Here is a 22,135-nt window from a genome sequence, read left to right on the forward strand (position 1 = left end):
TTCTTATGTTTTACATAATACATAATTCATGTTGTCTATTTAAGAGCGTTAGAAATGTATAGAATGGAATTTCTGTTATATAAATGACAATGTTAGGGGTATAAAGAATCTTCCCTAGGTATCCACAGTATGGCATTGCATTATAATTGAATCAGCAGTAAAATCTTAGGCATGCACGTGTCTTTTTGTAAATAGTGGATGCTTTGTAAGAGGATATGAGAAAGGGCATATGAAGGTGACCTCTTGTTTTAGCTGAAAGGGAGAGAGGGTAGGGAAAAGATTTGAGGACAGGTGAAAGGTCAAGGGAGGGAATCTATCACAGAGGAAGTTGGAATCATATGAGGGGCCTCCTAAAAGCCGCTCTGCTGATGAGAGATTCAAGACAGATTGCCTGAAATCACTTAACTAAGTAAAATGAAAGAGGCTTTCGGAGTCTGCTCATGTTTGGCGCTCACTCCATATGCAAACTTGAAATGTGTGCATGTCACTGCATGTTGCTGCTGTAAAGTGTATCCGTTTGTGTCCAAAAGTAATGAAAATGCTCGAATGCTTGATTTTTAAAAATTTTTTATGCTATTTGTTTTATAACCCTTAAATGAAAGAAATCCCAGATTTTCTGTGTGAACTTCTGGGGTCCGATGTGTATGTTAGTCCTTCATTAAAGCTGTCAGTAAGGAATTTAAAAGAATACATCAAATGATCCACTACGCATTATACACACAAATCTTGAAGGCCTACTTGTACACTATTCTGAGACGTGAAGAAAAAGTACACTTTCACTACATGGATGTAGCACTTCAATGAAGAGAGGAATATTATACTTCATGCACTTAACTGTTGTAGCTCTAATTATGTAGCTATCAGAATCCATTATGAATGAAAAAATATCTTTATTAAATTCATACATGTCTGAGTACATAAGTACATATACTCAACCATGTGTTTTCTTTTTTATATAATATATTTAAAAATAATATATATAAAAATATATTATTATTATATATATATTATATAATATAATATAATAATAATATAGACATAATGAGTGATATTGTTTTCAGTGATGTACAACCCACACGTGTTAACATCTCAAAACTGCGCTGATAGGATTTCTTCGCTTTAAGCTGGTCGTCTTGGTATTTAAAGTGCACGTTTTTGAGTTTCCAATGTAAACACAGCGCTCCAAAACTTCACAGAATAGCGCACAAGCGCGCGCCTTTCTAGCGCTCGTCGCACGCGGCACCGGAGCGCCGGTCTAAAAGTAGTGCTGTAAATTTCAATCGTCGATGGAAACTGAGGAGGGATGAATGGGGCGGGGAGAGCCGATACGGGGCGGAGTAATCTCAGCGGCGCCACCTTAAAAAAACAGTCGCGCCGATATGTCAATCCAGACGCGACCCAGACAGACCTCGGCCCTGGGGCCCAGCCGTGAGAGCCGCGTCCTGATTGGCTGAGAGCCGCCGTCCTTTTGAGACTCGCCCTCCTATTGGCTGGAGCCGGGCGAGACGCTCACTCGCACAATGTCTACCCGCTTTTGTTATTGTAGCGAGCGGCCAGGATGCGGAGACAGCGAGCCTGATAGTCCGCTATCGACTCCGATACGCTCAAATTAGATGTTGGAGGGGGAAGGGGACACGATTTACTACCTCTCCGTCCTCGTCCACAAGACAGCTTTCCGCTATTCTCCGACAAGACGACCGATGTGTGAGTATTTCAACGTTTTCGGTGCGCCCGTTTTATTCATTTTTTTTTGTAAACGCACGTTGCGCCGTTCGAGACCGTGTGAGGAAACGAGCGGACCCCGCGCTACGTCTCGCTCGTTAGGGAGCGTATCGCGTCCGGGCCGTGTCGTAATAACTCATCTTTGCCCTTGTCTGAGCTTTGACGTTATTTCGTATCCGTCCAGCGTTTGAACGCTGTCTCGAGACGCTGACACGTCCGCCCTCTCACAGCAAGTTCGCGAGCGGGAGGTTGTTCGTTCAGCACTTCGCCTCGATTTTATTTACCCGACTAGTTAGTGGCTTCGCATGTCACCTTAACTTGCTCTTATCCAGCGGGAGCGCGTGAATGTTTAGACGGCGGACTCGATGACGTCATGTGACCAAATATGGCATCTGCGCCGCTGCGTTTGTTTGCCTGCAGAGAAGTCAACAGTTGCCTGTAACTTTGCATGACATTTAATGAGCTGTAATGTTATCCTACAGCACGCCGGGAACGTGTCGGATAAAGCATTGTGTAGTTTAAACATAAGGGCTTCCTATTGAATTATGCCAAAGATTATTATTATTATTATTATTATTATTATTTCATGTTATATATACAGCATTGCATATATGAAAGCCTGCGTCTTCACGAGAGCATAAACCTTGGGGTTTCGTTGTTATGTGGTATCTAAAGCCGGGTTTGTCCTCTAGAATCGGGCCGCTGTGCTTTAGTCAAGCGCACTGTACTATATATGATGAAATAACAGCGTAATACACCCAGATAAGAAGAGAGGAATAATGCATGAGTGTTTCTGTCAGAAAGACTAAAAAGAAACCGCTTTCTCAAATATTACAGCATATGAAATCACTTCATCTGATAGCATTGTGCATTCTGTCTTAATGTAAAGTTGTTCCTCTGGCGCTCTGCCTCAAGGGCCACTTGCGCAGACATGGAGAGCATCGGCGAGTCTGATAATAAGGGTCTCAGAGAAGCTCCCCCCAGATTAGAGCTGATGATGCTCAGAGATCTGAAGTGTCAGGATCCGTCGGCGCTCCACCGGCTCTCAATTACCACTGCACTCTAGAAATATTGCACTTTTGCACTTGCGACGTCTCATGCAAAGATCACGGGGGGTTTCGTCACCGCAACACGAAGTCCTGCTTCTTCTGTACAGAATACAAATTCAAGCTGATCGCCGACGTGTAAACCACCCCGGTCACTTGCAGCACATGCGGGTTTTTTGTCGTCAGATCTCAGTTTATCGTGCGTGGAAAACCGGGAGTATGCGGCCTTCGAATGTCCACAAGATGTCTTGACGAAGCTTGGCTCGCTGAGTGACGTTGCAAGGGATTGCTGTAGAAACGCTGAACTATAACATAGATACCGCAGGCCTGTCCGTAACCCGGTCTGCAAGTGATCCGCTTCTGCAGGGAACAATGTAAGGCCAGTTACTTGGATTTTTCAATACAAATTAGGTATACTTTTTCGGGCCTATTGTTCACAGTCGCTTTGTTTTGTTCTGGCCGCATCTTAAATGCAAATTCGTAATAACGGATGGCCGACTTAAAAGTACGAGTTTCCTAAGTGAACTTGAAGGCAGAATAAGCCATTTGCTGGTTGACTCCTTGCACTAAATGCTACTGCTTTTTTAAACATTTGGAATATCTGGAATCTCCTGCTTAATCTACTACTCGTACTATTTCCGCAGTGTTTCATACGCCGTTATTATAAGCACGGAGGAGATGACCTATTACAATGTGCAGCAGTATGACAAAACACACCGTATGTAAAAGCGTATCCCATAACTCGGTGTACTTGACTTCCAATCTCAGTTTGACAGATGGTCTTTTTTTTTTTTTGACTCATTATCGGATCAAACTGCCACAAGACCGGCGTTTTTATACAAAATGTAATACAACGATACTAAAATGACTGGGCGTTATCTTGACATTCAGGGAAAAGGAATTAAAAAGACACGAACGGTCAAAGAGACAGTTCACCCAAAAATGACAATGCCGTCGTTATTGCTCACCCTCACGTCGTTTTAAACTTTCAACATCTTAGTTCTTCGGCAGAACACAAATTAAGACTGGTGAAATCCTAGAGGTTTGTGACCTCTAGACAGCAACACGACTGACACCTTCAAGACCTAGAAAGGTAGCAAGGACGTTGTTAAAATGGTCTATGGTTCAACAAGCGTCAAAGAGAAAACAATGAAGTTATTTTTGCGTTCTTTGCACGCAGAAGCTGTTCTCGTAGCTTCTTTTGCTGCGGTTGACGTGGACTGTTTTAATCATGTCCTTAATGCCTTTTGGGTCTTGAACGTTGCTGTCTATGGAGGGTCAGAAAGCATCAAAAATATCTTGAGTAAATGATTACAGAAGATTTTCATTTTTAGGAAACATAATTCTAGCTACGATGTATTGAGCGATGTCCGTGAGGCTCTGCTGGCAGTGTGTTGTTTGTAGTAGACGTCGCCTGTTGATGCTGCTGTTCTGTTTTCCCATCTGTCAGAGCAGCAGGATGTCCGTGAACCCTCCCAACAGTAATGACGCCTGCCTCAGCATCGTGCACAGCCTCATGTGCCACAGGCAGGGCGGCGAAAACGAGGGCTTCGCCAAGCGCGCCATCGAGAGCCTGGTCAAGAAACTGAAGGAGAAGAAGGACGAGCTGGACTCCCTCATCACCGCCATCACCACCAACGGAGTCCATCCCAGCAAGTGCGTGACCATCCAGAGGACGCTGGACGGACGCTTGCAGGTGAGGCGCGCTTACAGTAACTGACGCTCAACCGGTGGCGTTAAGCGCCGTGCTTCAATGTAGCGAATTCCAGGAATCCTCCAAATGTTCGTGCTGAATGGACTGAATGGATGAGTCACGTCTGCATTTGGCAGGTTTTTCTTGTCTGCTTTGCTCAGTGTTAGATGGCTTTTTCTGACAGGCGCTGAATTGCCGTTTCAGGCTGTCATTCTGTCAATGTGAAGATTTGATTGGACGTGACACGAGGGTGAAGGTGTTTAAAGGGTTTCACGGGACCTGTTCGGTCAGGATGCGTCTTTGTCCCGAAAAAACTAGTGAACTAGTGACTTCGGTTGGCGATTATTTGGTAGACGTTGGCTGGTTAGTGCTGTCAATCATTAATGCATATCCCCACCCCAAAATATAGAAGTAAATATGTAAAAAATAAATAACGATAATAATACATATATACCCCCTGCATACCCCAAATGCTTTCGGATTTTTAAGAAATCCAATATTTTATGGAGATAGCAATGTTTTGGTCATGATTTGTGATTTCAATTATTTGTGACGGCGATGATTTACAAATAAAACACAAATAAATCAAACTAAGTACATGCATAAATAAATAACAGTAAATTGATTCTCTTTTCTGAGTAAATATTGTGTCAAATAATTCCTTTAAATCCCATAAATGTAAATGTAGGATCAATAGATTGTATTACATACGCTTCTATTTCCAAATTTGTTGTTGGTGAAAATTTTTAATACTTTTTTTTTTTTTTTAAGAAGTCTCTCACAAAGGATGAATTTATTTGATGATAAATTAAAAACAGTAATGCTATAAAACGAGTAACTGCAATACATTTTTAGTAAAGTTTTAGTATACTTAATACATGTGAACAAGCATGTATATATTTCAGAAAAAATGTTTAGATATTAATGTGTTTATTTCTAATATAAATTATATAAATATAGACATGCAAATTCATGTAAACATTTTCAAAATATATGCATAATAAATATACACAGAAGACACGCATACATTATGCCAACACAAACTTTTTTGTTAATAATTTGACAGCAAAAAAATAAAATATATATATATATATATATATATATATATATATATATATATATATATATAAATATTTATAGCTGTCAAATTATTAAATCATTATTATTTATTAATTATATATATATATATATATATATATATATATATATATATATATATATTATTATTATTATTATTATTATTATTATTATTATTATTATTATTGTTATTTATTTTATTTTTTTACATGCAAAGCTAATTATTGCATCACTGGACAAAAATATACACAACATTTTTTTTTAATACAACCACACATAGAACTTGATGGCACATACAAACAATGGAAGTCTAGTAATCAAATGCAGTAAATATATTTTACCACATTTAAATCCATACCACAGAGTTTCCTTGGGGAAAAAAAGCAGCCCAGAAAATCCAAAAAGTGCGTAGATTCTTTTTAAAATGTATCGCCTATCCCGCTCTTAAAACCCCATCGATCAGCCACTGTATAAACTCCCTTTCCCCTGTCTAGAACAACTTTGGAAAGTGTGTTTTCCTACATCGTTCACACAATTGTGTTTCCCCTAATCTATTTGTGAGTCCTGAGATAAATAAAGCCAGACAATGTAAATAATCAAGGCATTGTCCGTTGAATAAACCCAGTGATTGGGTGTTACTTTGAGGCCCGGCGCTAATCGTGTCCACACCGCCCACATCTGAACATAAGGCTTTCATATGAGAGAGAGAGAGAGAGAGAGAGAGAGAGATGCAGCCGCAGCTTCGGCCAATGCTGATAGCTTCCTGCCTGTAGCATCGGTCTCCATGGATACTAGATGATTGACAGCAGCTACAAAGAGACGTTCATCACGAGGCCTTTGACCGTAAACCTCAACGACCTCAAAGTAAAAGCGGTGGTTCGTACGGAGAAGGACGGCGTCTGCGCAGTTTCCCCACCCTTGGGCATGGGCAGATTTTAGAGGAGGGTGGAGGAGGAGGGCGGTGAAGGTTGTTTTGTCTAAAACACAGGAAAGGGGCCGGGTTAACTTAAGGCCGTCTATTTTTTCCTCTGCGTAGAAGGGCCGTTGGTAGATAGTCCGTGCTATTCTTTACACATGAGATGTGATGATATCCAGGCAACACGAGGAAAGAAAGCGGCGTATGCGCGGTACTGGAGAATCTGGTGCAGTACAGCACAGCCAGTGAGTGAAGACGTAATGTGTCACCTTATCACAGGCCGTGAGAGCATGGGGGAAAACACACATTAACCTACTGTTACGTGCTTAGTACAAATATTGTCATTACAGTCTCTTTGGGATGTACACTTATTTATTATAATTTCTAGATCATTTGCTCTTAAAGTACATTTAAAAATATGAACGATAATACAAGGTTACAAAAGGGTACTGAAGAGAGCTCACTTAGACTTTCATGTACATTTTAAAATCGTTATGCGTTAATAATCGTAGCTTTAAAGACACGCATTTATCTTGACGAACACGCTGAAGCGCATGTAAATGCTTGATTATGAATTCATTCGACATTTCATTTTAATGTTCATATATATTTGCAATATATTAACAATAAATTCGCAAATGTTAATGTGACAAATATATAAACACATTTAATGTTAATATAATGCGATAAATCACAGCTTCATCATTACAAATACACACATGATTCAGTAGAAGTGACGTTAAACTTTATTTTAGTTTAACATAAATGCTTGTCAGTCCATTCAGCATTTCAGAGTAATATAGTTATGAAATTACACATAAAGATTGACTAATATCGTAATTTATTATTGTTTTAAATAATACTGTATTATATAAAGCTACCAGGCCCCACTTTGTATTAAGTGTCCTTAATTACTATGTGCTTACATTTAATTAGTTAATTTTCACCTCTGTTTGATGAAAATAGCCATGTTCCCCTCAACAGCATCAATTCAACACGAACACAATAAGTACAGCGTGCATAAACCTACATCTTTCAAATCGTTATTATTATTGTTTAGTAGATAAAGACGCCTACAGTATACTTAAAAAAGGAAAGCGTGACCTACGATATTATTATTTTACGTTACAGTGTGCTGTTTTTCACGAGGTCATGTTTTACGCTGATCTTTCCGGTCCGGTCTGCCAAGATACTTCATGCTATTAAACGAGAATGAAAAATATCCCCACATGAATGCATGCGAGCATCATGTTTTGATGCGTAAAATGAACGTGCAAAAATAGGTCATCCTCAACGTTGTGGATGTCACCCGTATCTCTACATGAAAGGAAGCGGTTTTTATAAAGCGGTGACATCCCAAAACCACATTAATAGCCCTAGAGCGTGGTTTTAGATGTTAGGGAGTATAATTCATCAGAACAGATTCATGGTCGTCTTAAAATGCAGGTTTTAGATATATATATATATTTGAATGTATAATGTGATGGGCTCTAGTGACCAGCGGGCGTGGGGTTTGAACCCTGACCCTTTTGGTTCTCAGCCCCACCACGTTTGTGTCTGTTTCAGTCCGTCTGCCTAAATGGCACTGACAGCTGGGTTTATCCCTGTGCTCTGCTCGCTCTTGTATCACGCCGCAGCGTCATGCCTCTAGTGTTAATCTACAGAGGATTATCATATCACACACACGTCCTCTGCGCTCTGCTGCGGCTCTGTCACGTACGGGCTGTGCTCAGAATGTTTTGGGTCATTTTGGTGCGTCAGGTTTGACTTGGTGGCGTATCGCTCGTACGGGCTCGATCAGTTCCTCATCTCGCTTCCCGTCTTTCAGTGATAGACAAGCGGGGCAAAAGTAAAACAGTGCCTCCGTTTAAACATGTTCATTTGTATAAAAAAAATCTGAAGTACGTCATTTATAATACATTAAATGCGACGTTATTGTTAACGAAAGCTTTAAAATGCAGCTTTGAAAGTTAGTGAAACAAGGCTGAAATTAAATAAAATATAAGTTTGATGGAAAAGCAAAAAAGTAATAACTGAAATAATATTAATTAACCTATTTATTAAATCATGTATAATACATAAAAAACTGGACAATAATAAATTAAATATGCTAGTTAGAATGATTGTAAAAGTATATATATATATATATATATATATATATATATATATATATATATAAAAATATTTTTTTTTTTTTTTTTAATTTTATTTAATTTTTTTTTCAGTATATACACTGTACAGTCATTATGTAAACATAAGTCATTATGTTTTTATGGATGTGATTAAAATGCTGTAATTTATTGTAGTTTATTTTAATTTAATTTAGTAAACTATTGTATTAAAATAACACTGTAGTGACCAAATAATTCAGTAAAGGATTAAAATAGCTAAGGTTTGATAAGCCATGCTTTAATGAGTATGGAAATATTAAACCAAATCATAACCTGAAATCACGTTTCAGATATCACGGCACGTATGACTGCATCATTTTGACAGTAATTTAGAAAAGGATCCGAATTGTTTAATTGTGTGAAATATTCAAACCACTAATCCAGGTTTTCTCTTAATGCTTGGGACGTTTTAATTAGAAAATGTTCTATTAACTACAACTATATTATTCTAGTGCAGTATTTCACAGATTGTGTTCCCTTCAGCGTTATTGTACCATGTTGTCAAACTCTTCCTTTTTGTTGTTTCCTCCTGTAGGTTGCCGGTCGTAAAGGTTTTCCTCATGTAATCTACGCACGGTTGTGGCGCTGGCCTGACCTTCACAAGAACGAGCTGAAGCATGTGAAATTCTGCCAGTACGCATTCGACCTCAAGTGCGATAATGTCTGTGCCAACCCTTACCATTATGAGAGAGTGGTGTCGCCAGGCATCGGTGAGTCCGCTGGCCTTTCATTCATCACCAGCAGCGAACACATACAGTCTCACGCTTTTCTGCCAGTGCAGGGAAAAAAAACACCTTGTAATTTATGTATGTCTTTCTCTTCTTTTTTTTCTCCTCTCGTCTCAAGTTGGTCTCAGTCTTCAAAACACGGATGCGTTATGCAATAATCGGTGCTGGCGAGTAACTAGTTACATGTAATGGTATTAGGCAATTACAAAATAAATGTAATGGTAATTGGTTACAGTTACTGAGAAAAAAAGTGTAATTAAATTACAGTTACTTCTGAAAACGTTAACCATTACAAAAGGAGTTTAGGACACAGAGTAGAACTTTGTTGCTGATTCGATATAGTGTAAATAAAACAGGACGTTGTTAGATGTTTTATGATTTGTGATGAAGGATTTTGAACCTCTTTTTAACTAACTGACAGATAGATTGATAGATATATGAAGTTAATATAGTCCTGGAGGAATCATTCAAATCCGCTTTACGAGAAACATGATTATTTACAAAAATATTATATATATTAAAAGAAAAAAAAAAGATTGAAATAATAAATCAACTGATCAATTCTATAATTTCTAATATATTTTAAAATATAAATGTGTATATTGGAATGTTAATGAGCAGATAAAATTACAAATAGATACTGAACAGTGCTATTTTACGTCTTTCTACAAAAAAAATGGCTTGCCATTCAGCACAAGATTCACTGATTCGATTAAGTCATAAATGAATCAGTGATTTTTATTCAATTTTTTTTTTAATGAACTGACTCGTAAAATAAATTCAGTTTGTCCTCTGGCTGGTACGTAGGTCCCACTGGCAGACTAATAAAGGAAGAGTACAGCCACGACTGCATTCAGATGGACGTTCCCCCAGGCCTGCCTCCTCAGCAGGACCACCAGGGGCGATGAAACTCCTCCTCCGGACCACTACGGCCAGCCACTGCCTCCTCTACAGCTGCCTTCAGAAGCCAGCCGCCCGCCCCAACCCGTCACCCTGTACTCCAACATGCCCCTGTCCCCCACCGGTAAGCGGCGCCCCCCGAGCGCACCGGACTCACGGTGGCGTGATCACGGCCTCATCTTCCCAACTCTCTTGTGTTTCAGCTTCAGGCTCTATGATGCCGATGCAGGAGGTCACGGTGAAGGCTTACTTCAGATTGCGTCTCCTCAGGGTCAAGTCATGACCCCTACACCTCCCCTCCACCCCACACACGGACCCCCACAGACCCCGTCCCACCCCAGCCTCCCCCAACCAGAACGGCTACAACAGCTCCAAACACTCCCAGACGCAAGGCTCCTTTCACAGTGAGTATCACACCAGGTCTGACCAATCACGACGGGACTAGCGATAAATTCTGTTTGAGTTAAATACACCTATTATGGGTTATGAAAGGGTCATATTTCGGTTTTGGGAGGTTAACATGCATGCAAGGTCAAAAAACACTTAATATGCATTTATTTTTATCTCATTTTTTAACTAGAAAGATTAGTTTTCCGAAGCACTTCTTTGCTGACACTAATCTCGCGGTGATTGGTCGTTACATCATGCCTGTAATATCTGATGAAGCCCAGTGCTGCTTTGTTTCTGTCGTTACCGTGGAAACTGTTATTTGGTGCTCCAAAGCGTCACCTAGTGGTAAAGAATGAATTTACATTTTCATTCAGACCAACAAGTGGGTGTGTTCGTGTTGACCTTAACATGAAACGACTTGGGATTTGTTTTAAAAATGACTCGATTCATCGATTCAATATCGAATATTTATTTTTAGAGACAATAACTTTTCAAAACTCTGCAGGATGTCTTCATTCACGAGAGCTGTGCCACACACTGCATGAAAGATCATTTTAAAAATCCGTAGTAAGTCTTAAATAGAATAAATAAATAAAATCTGCAGAAATACACTGTAGAAATAAGTTAAGTATTATTTTTAAACTTTTATTTATTTCTGTTATTTATATTATTATTAATTATAGTATTATTAGTATTTATAGTGTATTATTAAAGTTATTCTTTTTTTTTTTTTTTTAGAATACTTATTTTTACATTTTAAACTGTTAATCGTTTACATTTTAGGAATTTTATTGTGTTTGACTTTTTTTTTTTTTTTTTTTTTTTTTTTTAAATATTCTTGTTTAGCTTTACATTTTATTTGTAGCCTAGAAATTAGTTTGCTTTAAGTTGTAGTTTTCCATCTAACATTTATGATTTTATTTCCTCTTCATTTCAATTAATGAAACATTTTTAGTAATTTTAGTATTAGTAAACAATAAGATCTGTCCCTGTTCCTGTAACCCCCGCCCAACAGTAAAATCTCATTGATCCACACGTTGCTCCTCAAAGCCGTATATCAAACATCACAAATATTGGCTTGTGGTTTTGGCATGTACTTTCTCTTTCAGCACAGACAGATAAAATACTTGCCGCTGGAAACTTGTTGTGTCATGCCTGAGTGTTATGATCTTTCCAATGCTTCATATGCAAAACCTTTCTAATCTCTTAAATTGCCGCAGCAACTTGGACGGGCAGCAGCACAGCCTCCTACACTCCCGTAGGACCCCAGCAGAACGGACGTGGCCACCAGCCTCCTCTCCACCACCCACACTTCTGTACGCTTCACTGAAACATTACTACAAACATGGATGCAAATATACCATTGTTTTTAATGGAACCGAATCGATCCATTTATTATTTCTCGTTCTGTCAGGGTCTCAGCATCACAGTTCAGCGTCTTTCCCTCCTCCAGTCTCCAACCATCCAGGTTTATACTTTACATCATCTATATATCATCACTAAAACACACAATACAACACATTCAAATGGTCGAAATCAATCCTATTGGTAACACTTTCTATGAAGCATGCATTTAAAATATATATAATATTCTTAAGGCATTATAATTAATATATAATGCATTATATATATATATATATATATATATATATAACACCATATCAAATCTACTTCATTTATAAGAGACTATATCATATCTTGACATTGTTTATTTAGGACCTATGCAGTATCTTATTGTGTTTTTATCGTGTTTATTATGTGTTAGAAATGATCATACTTTTAAAAGCCATAACCACAAATAAGTAAATATTAAAACACATTACAACTGAATGCTCATGAGATGATACAGCATATTTATTATGCATTATTCATTCATTATAATGCTTTAAGAAGCCCTTTGTTATGTATTATTAATACGGGCTTCACAGAAAGTGTTGCCCGCTGTTTTTTCGGCAAGCACACACACTTTAACCAGAGGTGCCTCCACAGGTCCTGAGTTCTGGTGCTCCATCTGCGTGCCGAGATGGACGTGCAGGTGGGGGAGATGTTTAAAGTGCTGTCCAGCTGTCCGGTGGTGACGATCGACGGGTATGTGGACCCCTCGGGGCGACCGCTTCTGCCTGGGTCAGCTCAGTAACGTGCACCGCACAGACGCCAGCGCGCGCGCCAGGTATGTGCCACGCCACTCCAGTGTGCTTAACAGAGCTGAGTCATGCACCCACTATGTAGGGTTTACTCCACGCAAAAAAATAACATTTATAAATAAGTCTGTTTATTTAAGCTTTAGAGGAAAATGCTAGTAGAATTGTTCCATATTTATTCTTTTATCACAACTTGAATGAAATAAAATCATTGCAACAAAGAACAAAAAAAAAAAAAAAAAAAAAAAAATATATATATATATATATATATATATATATATATATATATATATATATATATATATATATATATATATATATATATATATATATATATGATTGTTGACTTGTGTCCTATGGCATGAAATAAAATGAAAAAAAAACAAACAACAACAAAAAAACCCTCTAACATCAAAGATAAATCTCTCTCATGCTGTTTGTGACTAGAATAAAGATACATTATTTTCTCTTATAATGTCACACCATAGGACACAGTAAAAATTTTATTTGTCAACTACCCATATATAAAGAATACAATTATATAAAGAATTTAATACAATTATATTAATTAAATTAATTTACAAGTAATTACAATTCTATTTTAATGTTATTTTAGTTTACATGTTGCTAATTTGATGTGCTTGTCATTTTTGTTTTCTTATTTCTATTTAACTTTTCAGTTTTAGTTTAACATTTCAGGTTTAATATCGTAATGATTTCATTGGAAGTGTTTATACCGTTTTTGTAAGATTTCGGTTTTTTTGCAGTTTTGTTTCATTCCATGAAATAAAGTTTTAGTTTTAAAAATTTTAAAAACTAATAAAAATACTTTTTGTTAACTGAACTAAAGCACATCACAAAATTAAAATATTAAATATTAAAAAACAATATATATATATATATATATATATATATATATATATATATATATAAAATATTATTATTATTATTATTATTATTATTATATTTTTTTATATTTTAATTTTGTGATTATTAGTGATAATGAAAATAGCTATATTGTCCAAACACAGCGTCTGTATGTGTGTGATACGTGTTTGTTTGTGTATAGATGAATTTCACAGGTTTTATGTTTGCCTTAACACACGTCTCAGTGTGCCAGATTGACACCGTGATGAACAATAATAAACAAACAGATTCTGTGAGAATAGCCGTCTTGATCTGGTTGTGTTTGTTTCAGGCTGCACATAGGTAAAGGCGTGCAGCTGGAGTGCCGCGGCGAGGGAGACGTGTGGATGCGCTGCATGAGCGACCACGCTGTCTTTGTGCAGAGCTACTACCTGGACAGGGAGGCGGGCCGAGCGCCAGGAGACGCCGTGCACAAAATATACCCAGGGGCCTACATAAAGGTAAAAGATGTGAAGGAAACACTGTGTCAGAGATGGGGTCACCATATGGGACGATGTTAGTAGTGCCAGTCAAATAGCAGTGACTCTTCTGCAAAACTAGATAGTAGGTGACGTTTTTAGCTTTTAATTTTTAATTTTATTGTATTTGTGACATTGTACTATTGTCATTTTTTTTAATTTAAATTTGACTTCTTTTTTTTTTTAACATTGCCAATATTTGGCTATTTGAAAATCTGAGATCTTTTCTCTGAGCTCTGAAAATCTTTTCTAGATGAGTATTGAGAGATTCGTCCAGATAAAGCATTTAACAATGCCTTTTACTAATCAAAAAGTTTAACGTTCTGAATACGTGCGGTAGAAAATGTACAAAATGTCTTCGAGGAACATGAACTTTATTTAATATCCTAATGATTTTTGTCAAAAAACAAAAATCGATCATTTTGACCCTCAAAATGTTTTGTAAGGCTATTGCTAAAAATATACCCTTGCTATTTAAGTCTTGTTTTGTGGTCCAGGGTCACATTTAATCTACATTTTACTTGTTAACTGCAAAATAAATCACAAAACCACTACATCGATTAAACTAATTCCAAAATAAAACTTTTCAAATTAACAAATAGATGATAGTTTATAGTTATTTATTGTCTAATTTGTATTTCATTTTTTTTTTGTAGTTAATATATAGTTTGTATTAAAATACAACACTTTCCATGATTTAAATGGTGGTGATGTTTTTATATAAATAAATGGATGGAAATGTTTTATAGAAATGACATGAATTAATGGATGAGTTTAGACCAGCTGCTTATGTGTTTTATTTAATAAGTGTAGTTCATGTAAAGAAATAAAGCAAGTAAATTAGAAAATTTTTATGTGCATTAAAAAAAGTATTTAAAAAAAAACAAATAAACAGTTTGTCTATTTATCCATTTGAAAAGTTGTTTACATGAATTATTGTTTTTTTTTGTGTAGTTGAAAAGTAAAATGTAGTTACGTGTAGCAATAAACTAAACACATATTTGTAAATGCAAACAGAATTAAAAAAAAAACCCCATAAATATCAGATCATTTTAGACTCTTTTGCAAATATGGAGAAATATGCATGTATATATTTGATAAAAATATGTTATGCTTATATAGTAGATGCATTTATATATAATATACATTATAAGAATATTTTTAAATATATACTGTATGTGTACCCCTCCGAGGATCGCCACCTTAACGCGTGGAGGGGTTTGAGTGCCTGAATGACCCTAGGAGCTAGGTTGTCCGGGGCTATATGCTCCTGGTAGGGTCTCCCAAGGCAAACAGGTCCTAGGTGACAAGCCAGACAAAGAGCGGTCCACCTCACCCCTTATGGATAAAAACCGTAATGGAGTCGCGACGTCGCCGGTATGGCGCAGCCGGGGCCCGCCATGGAGCCAGGCCTGGGGCCGGGCCGGCATGCGAGGCGCCTGGTGGCCGGGTCTTGCCCCACGGGACCCGGCCGGGCTCAGCCCGAAACAGCGACGTGGGGCCATCCTCCCGTGGGCCCACCACCTGCAGGAGGGACCGTAAGGGGCGGTGCCTTGTGGTTTGGGTGGCAGTCGAAGGCGGGACCTCGACAACCCAACCCCTGGACTCAGAACCTAGTTCTAGGGACATGGAACGTCACCTCTCTGGGGGAAGGAGCCTGAGTTGTTGCGGAGGTCGAGAGATACCGGCTAGAGATAGTCGGGCTCACCTCCACGCACTGCTTGGGCTCTGGAACCCATCTCCTCGAAAGGGGCTGGACTCTTCACTACTCTGGTGTTGCCCACAGTGAGAGGCGGCAGGCTGGTGTGGGCTTGCTCATAGCTCCCCAGCTTAGCCGCCATGTGTTGGAGTTTAACCCGGTGGACGGGAGGGTCGCCTCCCTGCGACTCCGGGTTGGGGGGAGGACTCTCACTGTCATTTGTGCCTACGGGCCGAATGGCAGTGTAGAGTACCCGGCCTTCTTGGAGTCCCTGGGAGGGGTGCTGGAAAGTGCTCCAACCGGGACTCTATCGTCCTGCTGGGGGGACTTCAACGCTCACGTTGGTGATGCTAGTGACACCTGGAGGGGCGTGATTGGGAGGAACGGCCCCCCCGATCTAAACCTGAGTGGTGTTCTGTTGTTGGAATTCTGTGCTAGTCACGGTCTGTCCATAACGAACACCATGTTCAAGCATAAGGGTGTCCACCAGTACACGTGGGCATCAGGACACCCTAGGGCGGAGGTCGATGATCGACTTTGTGGTTGTATCATCTGATCTCCGCCGCATGTCTTGGACACTCGGGTGAAGAGAGGGGCGGAGCTGTCAACTGATCACCACCTGGTGGTGAGTTGGATTCGTTGGCGGGGAGGAGGCCAGACAGACTTGGCAGACCTAAACGCACTGTGAGGGTCTGTTGGGAACGTTTGGCAGAGACCCTGTCAGGAGATCTTCAACTCCGCCTCGGCAGAGCTTTGACCGATTCCGAGGAGGCTGGAGACATTGAGTCCGAGTGGACTATGTTCTCTACCTCTTTGGTCGACGCAGCCGTCCGGAGCTGTGGCCGTAAAGTCTCCGGTGCATGTCGTGGCGGCAATCCCGAACCCGATGGTGGACATCGGAAGTAAGGGATGCCGTCAAGCTGAAGAAGGAGTCCTATCGGGCCTGGTTGGCTCATGGGACTCCTGATGCAGCTGACAGGTACCGTGGGCCAAGCGGACCGCTGCCCGGGTGGTTGTGCAGGCAAAAACTCGGGTCTGGGAGGAGTTCGGGGAGGCCATGGAAAATGACTATCGGACGGCCTCAAAGAGGTTCTGGCAAACCGTCCGACGCCTCAGAAAAGGGAAGCAGTGCCCTGCCAACACCGTATACAGTGCTGGTGGGAACCTGCTAACCTCGACTGGGGATATTGTCGGGCGGTGGAAGGAATACTTTGAGGACCTCCTCAATCCCGCCAACACGTCTTCCACTGAGGGAGCAGAGGCCGGGGACCCGGGGGGGGACTCGACCATCACCCTGGCTGAGGTCACTGAGGTTGTTGAGAAGCTCCTCGGTGGCAAGGCACCAGGGGTGGACGAGATCCGCCCGGAGTACCTCAGGTCTCTGGATGTTGTAGGGCTGTCTTGGCTGACACGCCTCTGCAGCATCGCGTGGACGCGGGGGACAGTGCCTCTGGACTGGCAGACCGGGGTGGTGGTTCCTCTTTTTAAGAAGGGGGACCGGAGGGTGTGCACCAACTATAGGGGGATCACACTTCTCAGCCTCCCTGGGAAAGTCTATGCCAGGGTACTGGAGAGGAGAATCCGTCCGATAGTTGAACCTCAGCTTCAAGAGGAACAATGCGGGTTTCGTCCTGGACGTGGAACACTGGACCAGCTCTATACCCTCTTCAGGATGCTGGAGGGTTCCTGGGAGTTTGCCCAACCAGTCCACATGTGTTTTGTGGATTTGGAGAAGGCATTCGACCGGGTTCCTCGTGGTGTCCTGTGGGGGGTGCTCTGGGAATATGGGGTAAGGGGCCCTTTGCTGTCCAATCCCTGTATGATCAGAGCAGGAGCTTGGTTCGCATTGCCAGCATTAAGTCAGACTTGTTCCCAGTGCATGTTGGACTCCGACAGGGCTGCCCTTTGTCACCGGTCCTGTTCATTATTTTTATGGACAGGATTTCTAGCGCAGCCGGGGGCCGGAGGGGGTCTGGTTTGGTGACCACAGAATAGCTTCTCTGCTTTTTGCTGATGATGTTGTTCTGTTGGCTACATCTGGCCAAGACCTACAGTGTGCGCTGGGGCGGTTTGCAGCTGAGTGTGAAGCGGCTGGGATGAGAATCAGCACCTCCAAGTCTGAGGCCATGGTCCTCAGTCGGACAAGGGTGGCTTGCCCCCTTCAGGTTGGTGGGGAGCTCCTGCCCCAGGTGGAGGAATTTAAGTATCTTGGGGTCTTGTTCACGAGTGAGGGAAGGATGGAACGCAGAGATCGACAGACGGATCGGTGCAGCTTCTGCAGTAATGCGGTCGCTGTACTGGTCTGTCATGGTGAAGAAGGAGCTGAGCCGCAAGGCGGCTCTCGATTTACCGTCGATCTTACGTTCCTACTCTCACCTATGGTCATGAGCTTTGGGTCATGACCGAAAGGATGAGATCTCGGATACAAGCGGCGAAATGAGTTTCCTCCGTAGGGTGGCTGGGCGCCCTTAGAGATAGGGTGAGGAGTTCAGTCACTCGGGAGGAGCTCGAGTAGACCCGCTGCTCCTCCACATCGAGAGAGGCCAGCTGAGGTGGCTCGGGCATCTGTTCCGGATGCCTCCAGGACGCGCCTCCCAAGGGAGGTGTTCGGGCATGTCCCACCGGGAGAGGCCCCGGGAAGACCTAGGACACGCTGGAGGGACTATGTCTCTCGGCTGGCCTGGGAGCGCCTCGGTGTTCCCCGGAAGAGCTGGAGGAAGTGTCTGGGGAGAGGGGAGTCTGGGCGTCCTGCTTAGACTGTTGCCCCACGACCCGGCCCGGATAAGCGGAAGATGAAGAAGAAGAAGAAGAAGAAGAAGAAGAAGATATATATATATATATATATATATATATATATATATATATATATATATATATATATATATATATATATATATATATATATGTGTGTATATATATATATATATATATATAATATGTGTGTGTATATATATATATATATGTGTGTGTGTGTGTATGTGTATATATACATATGTATGTATATGTGTGTACACAAAAATGCAAACACAAGAAAATATTTCATAAATGTCAAATATATCAGATAAATTTAGACCTTTTTTAATCTAATTTTTGGGAGTGTTTTCATGCTACCTGGTAGTGCATTCATGCTATTATTATTATTAGTATTACAAGTTCTCCTAATATAACCCCAGCCTCTCTGGGCAGTGAATACCTTTGTGCACTTGAGAGCTCTGTGTGTATTTTTGCTTCGTGTCACATTGGATTTGGCGGATCCAGAGCCTGTCCGAATGAGTTCCCGTCAGCCGCCGTTTGAGGACAGAGCAGCGAGGTCTCTGCGCTGAGTGTGTTGTTTGGTCCCCGCAGGTCTTCGACCTCAGGCAGTGTCACAGACAGATGCAGCAGCAGGCGGCCACGGCTCAGGCGGCGGCGGCGGCTCAGGCCGCGGCGGTGGCCGGAAACATCCCAGGACCCGGAAGTGTCGGAGGAATCGCTCCCGCAGTCAGTGAGTGTCCGCCTCATTCACCTGGAAGTCACATCAGGTGTCCGTTCACCTTTAATCCTTGATCTCGTTCTGTTAAACACAGTATACTCACTTATTACACCTGAATGAAAATGCAGGTACGGGGCCACAGAAACGAATTTAAACTCATTATGTCTTTCTGTGTTTGTGGTGGTGTGTTTTGGCCCGTTAGTGTTGCCAGATCTTCCTAGAAAAAATAGCTAATAGAACAAACTCATGATGAACTTCAGTACAGACCACTTGCCAAAATATAACGACCTGCACCTGCCTGCTTCATAACTGGATCGCTTTATAAGCTGAGCCCAAACTACAGTCCCAAAGATGCTAAAAAAGAGTGCCGTACATCATATATATATATATATATGTGTGTGTGTGTGTGTGCTGTGTATATTTATAATGTACGTGGGCAAAAGACGTAAAAGGGTTTAAGCATGAATAATAAGTGTCATTTTGCCTTAAAGTGTTGATTTTTAAAAAGTTATCCATTAAATTGAATTGCAAAATTAATTTTGTTTTTCTGAGCAAAAATAAATATTATATATTTTTGCACTAATTTACAGAAAACAGTCAATAAAATATATTTCAGATAACGATCTTTTCAGGCGACAAAAATCCATTTATGACAGATTAAAAGATGAATTGCTTTCCTGTAATTGTATATTTTTTTACATTTTCCAATATCCTAGGTTTTGCTCTTTTTTTTTTTATGGTCCCTGATTATTATATATATATATATATATACACATGACTGAATACATATATATACTGAATGACAGTGTAACGTTATTGTAAAAAAAAGTTTACATTTTATTCTGTTTATCTAAAACCTTAAAAATAGACATTACTTACATTTAATGTACTTTTGAATGGCACATCTTGAAGTCTTTGACCCATGTATAAATACACACACATGCATGTATATATTTAATAGAAATATGTTATGCTTTATTTAATACATTTATATATAATATACATGATATATACATGTAAATATTTTTCAAATATATAATGTGTGTGTGTGTGAGTATTTATATATATATATATATATATATATATATATATATATATATATATATATATATATATATATATATATATATATATATATATATATATAATACGTAATAAATATACACACATATATCTTTTGCATAGCACTAAAATATCACGTTTATGAAAGCAAAAACGTTATATATAAAACAAATATTTTGAAATCTATTTTTAGAAATTTGTTTAGGCATAAGGCTTTGATTTTATAGCAATTTAAGTTCTAAATGTGATGGTAGATATTAGAAAAAGTGAAGTTCCTGTAAGATTTCAAGCGCTATACCAACAATGTCCACCAGGTGACACCTAAACTGCATTGAATGTTTAAAAATAATTCTCATTTCTCAAAATATCATGTCTGTCACAAAATAACCACCAAACAGGAACCTCGAGACTCAACAATGTGTTTTGTAAACTTTTTTTTTTTTTTTTTTTACAAATTTTGTAAACTTGACACAGCTCACTAAAAGGAGGAGCGTACTGAAGTGATTTAAGGCACCATTTCCACGCTAAAGCTTGTAACAGGATGTGTCTTGAAGCTTTATGCAGATCTAATTTAAGTGACGGTTGCTTCTGAAACTTGACAACACAAAACGAGTGGAGTTTCATGCGACGTAAACGTAATGGTTGGGTTGCTGATGAGTTTGTGAATGCTTGTCCGCAGGCCTGTCGGCAGCAGCAGGGATCGGGCGTGGGCGACCTCCGAGGCTGTGCATCCTGCGCCTGAGCTTCGTGAAGGGCTGGGGTCCGGACTACCCCCGGCAGAGCATCAAGCACACCCCCTGCTGGGTGGAGGTGCATCTGCACCGGGCTCTGCAGCTGCTGGACGAGGTGCTGCACACCATGCCGCTCGCCGACCCCGGCCCCGCTAACTGAGAGCCAAACACTCGCCACACAGATACTGGACACACTACAGTAAGCCTGCGAAGAGTGCGCTTCGTTAGAATACCAATGAAAACACCACAGGAATCCACTCACCCTAAAGTCATGTTCCCGGAAAAGTCTTTCAGTGCGTTTTAATCGTTCTGTAGTGAAATGTTGCGTTTCCTTTCGGGCCGCTCTCACAGAAACGTGTCTGGGTCGTGTTTCGCTCGAATATTACATCGCATCTGCTCAAAGAGGATGTTTTTTTAGCGTATCGCTAGGGTTGCGAGGGGTGGGCGTTTTATGGAAACGAGACGAGAAAAAAAATTCATGAAATTTCAAAAACATTGACAAGAACATTTTCTGCCCCATTTGCAGCCGCTGATTATGCCTTAAATTTTTTTTTTGTTAATCACATTTTCCTGCCAAATTCTGAATCATTCCTGCTAAAAATGTTTCAGTTGTTTGTTTATGCAATGGTGATTCTTATCAGATTATGGTGTATTTTTTTTTTATTTTAAACAATGATTTGTTTGATTAAATTCAGCCTAAATTAAGGGATAATATATATATATATATATACGTATGTGTATATTTATTAAGAATAATAAAGAATAAAATAATAATGTTAGATATATATTATGATAATTTTTGTTTAATATTTTTTGAATATCATGAAAATCAAAATCAATTGCATTTCCTTTTACACAGAATATATTTTTTTCTTTCTTTCTCTTGTTTTGATGGTGAAATACGACCTTGACATGTTCCTGATGGGATTAGTGAGAGCCCTCCGTTAAAATTAGATGTACATACCTTAGCGCTATAGGTCTACTAATGAATGCAAGTTTACA

General features: G+C 40.0%; 1 pseudogene; it reads left to right on the forward strand.

The window, feature by feature from the left end:
- Positions 1-1,354: 1,354 nt before the first annotated feature.
- Positions 1,355-21,615, forward strand: LOC122324016 (annotated as a pseudogene).
- The last annotated feature ends 520 nt before the right edge of the window (positions 21,616-22,135 follow it).

The sequence above is a fragment of the Puntigrus tetrazona genome, chromosome 19 (assembly GCF_018831695.1).
Source record: "Puntigrus tetrazona isolate hp1 chromosome 19, ASM1883169v1, whole genome shotgun sequence".
NCBI classification, from domain to species: Eukaryota; Metazoa; Chordata; class Actinopteri; order Cypriniformes; family Cyprinidae; genus Puntigrus; species Puntigrus tetrazona.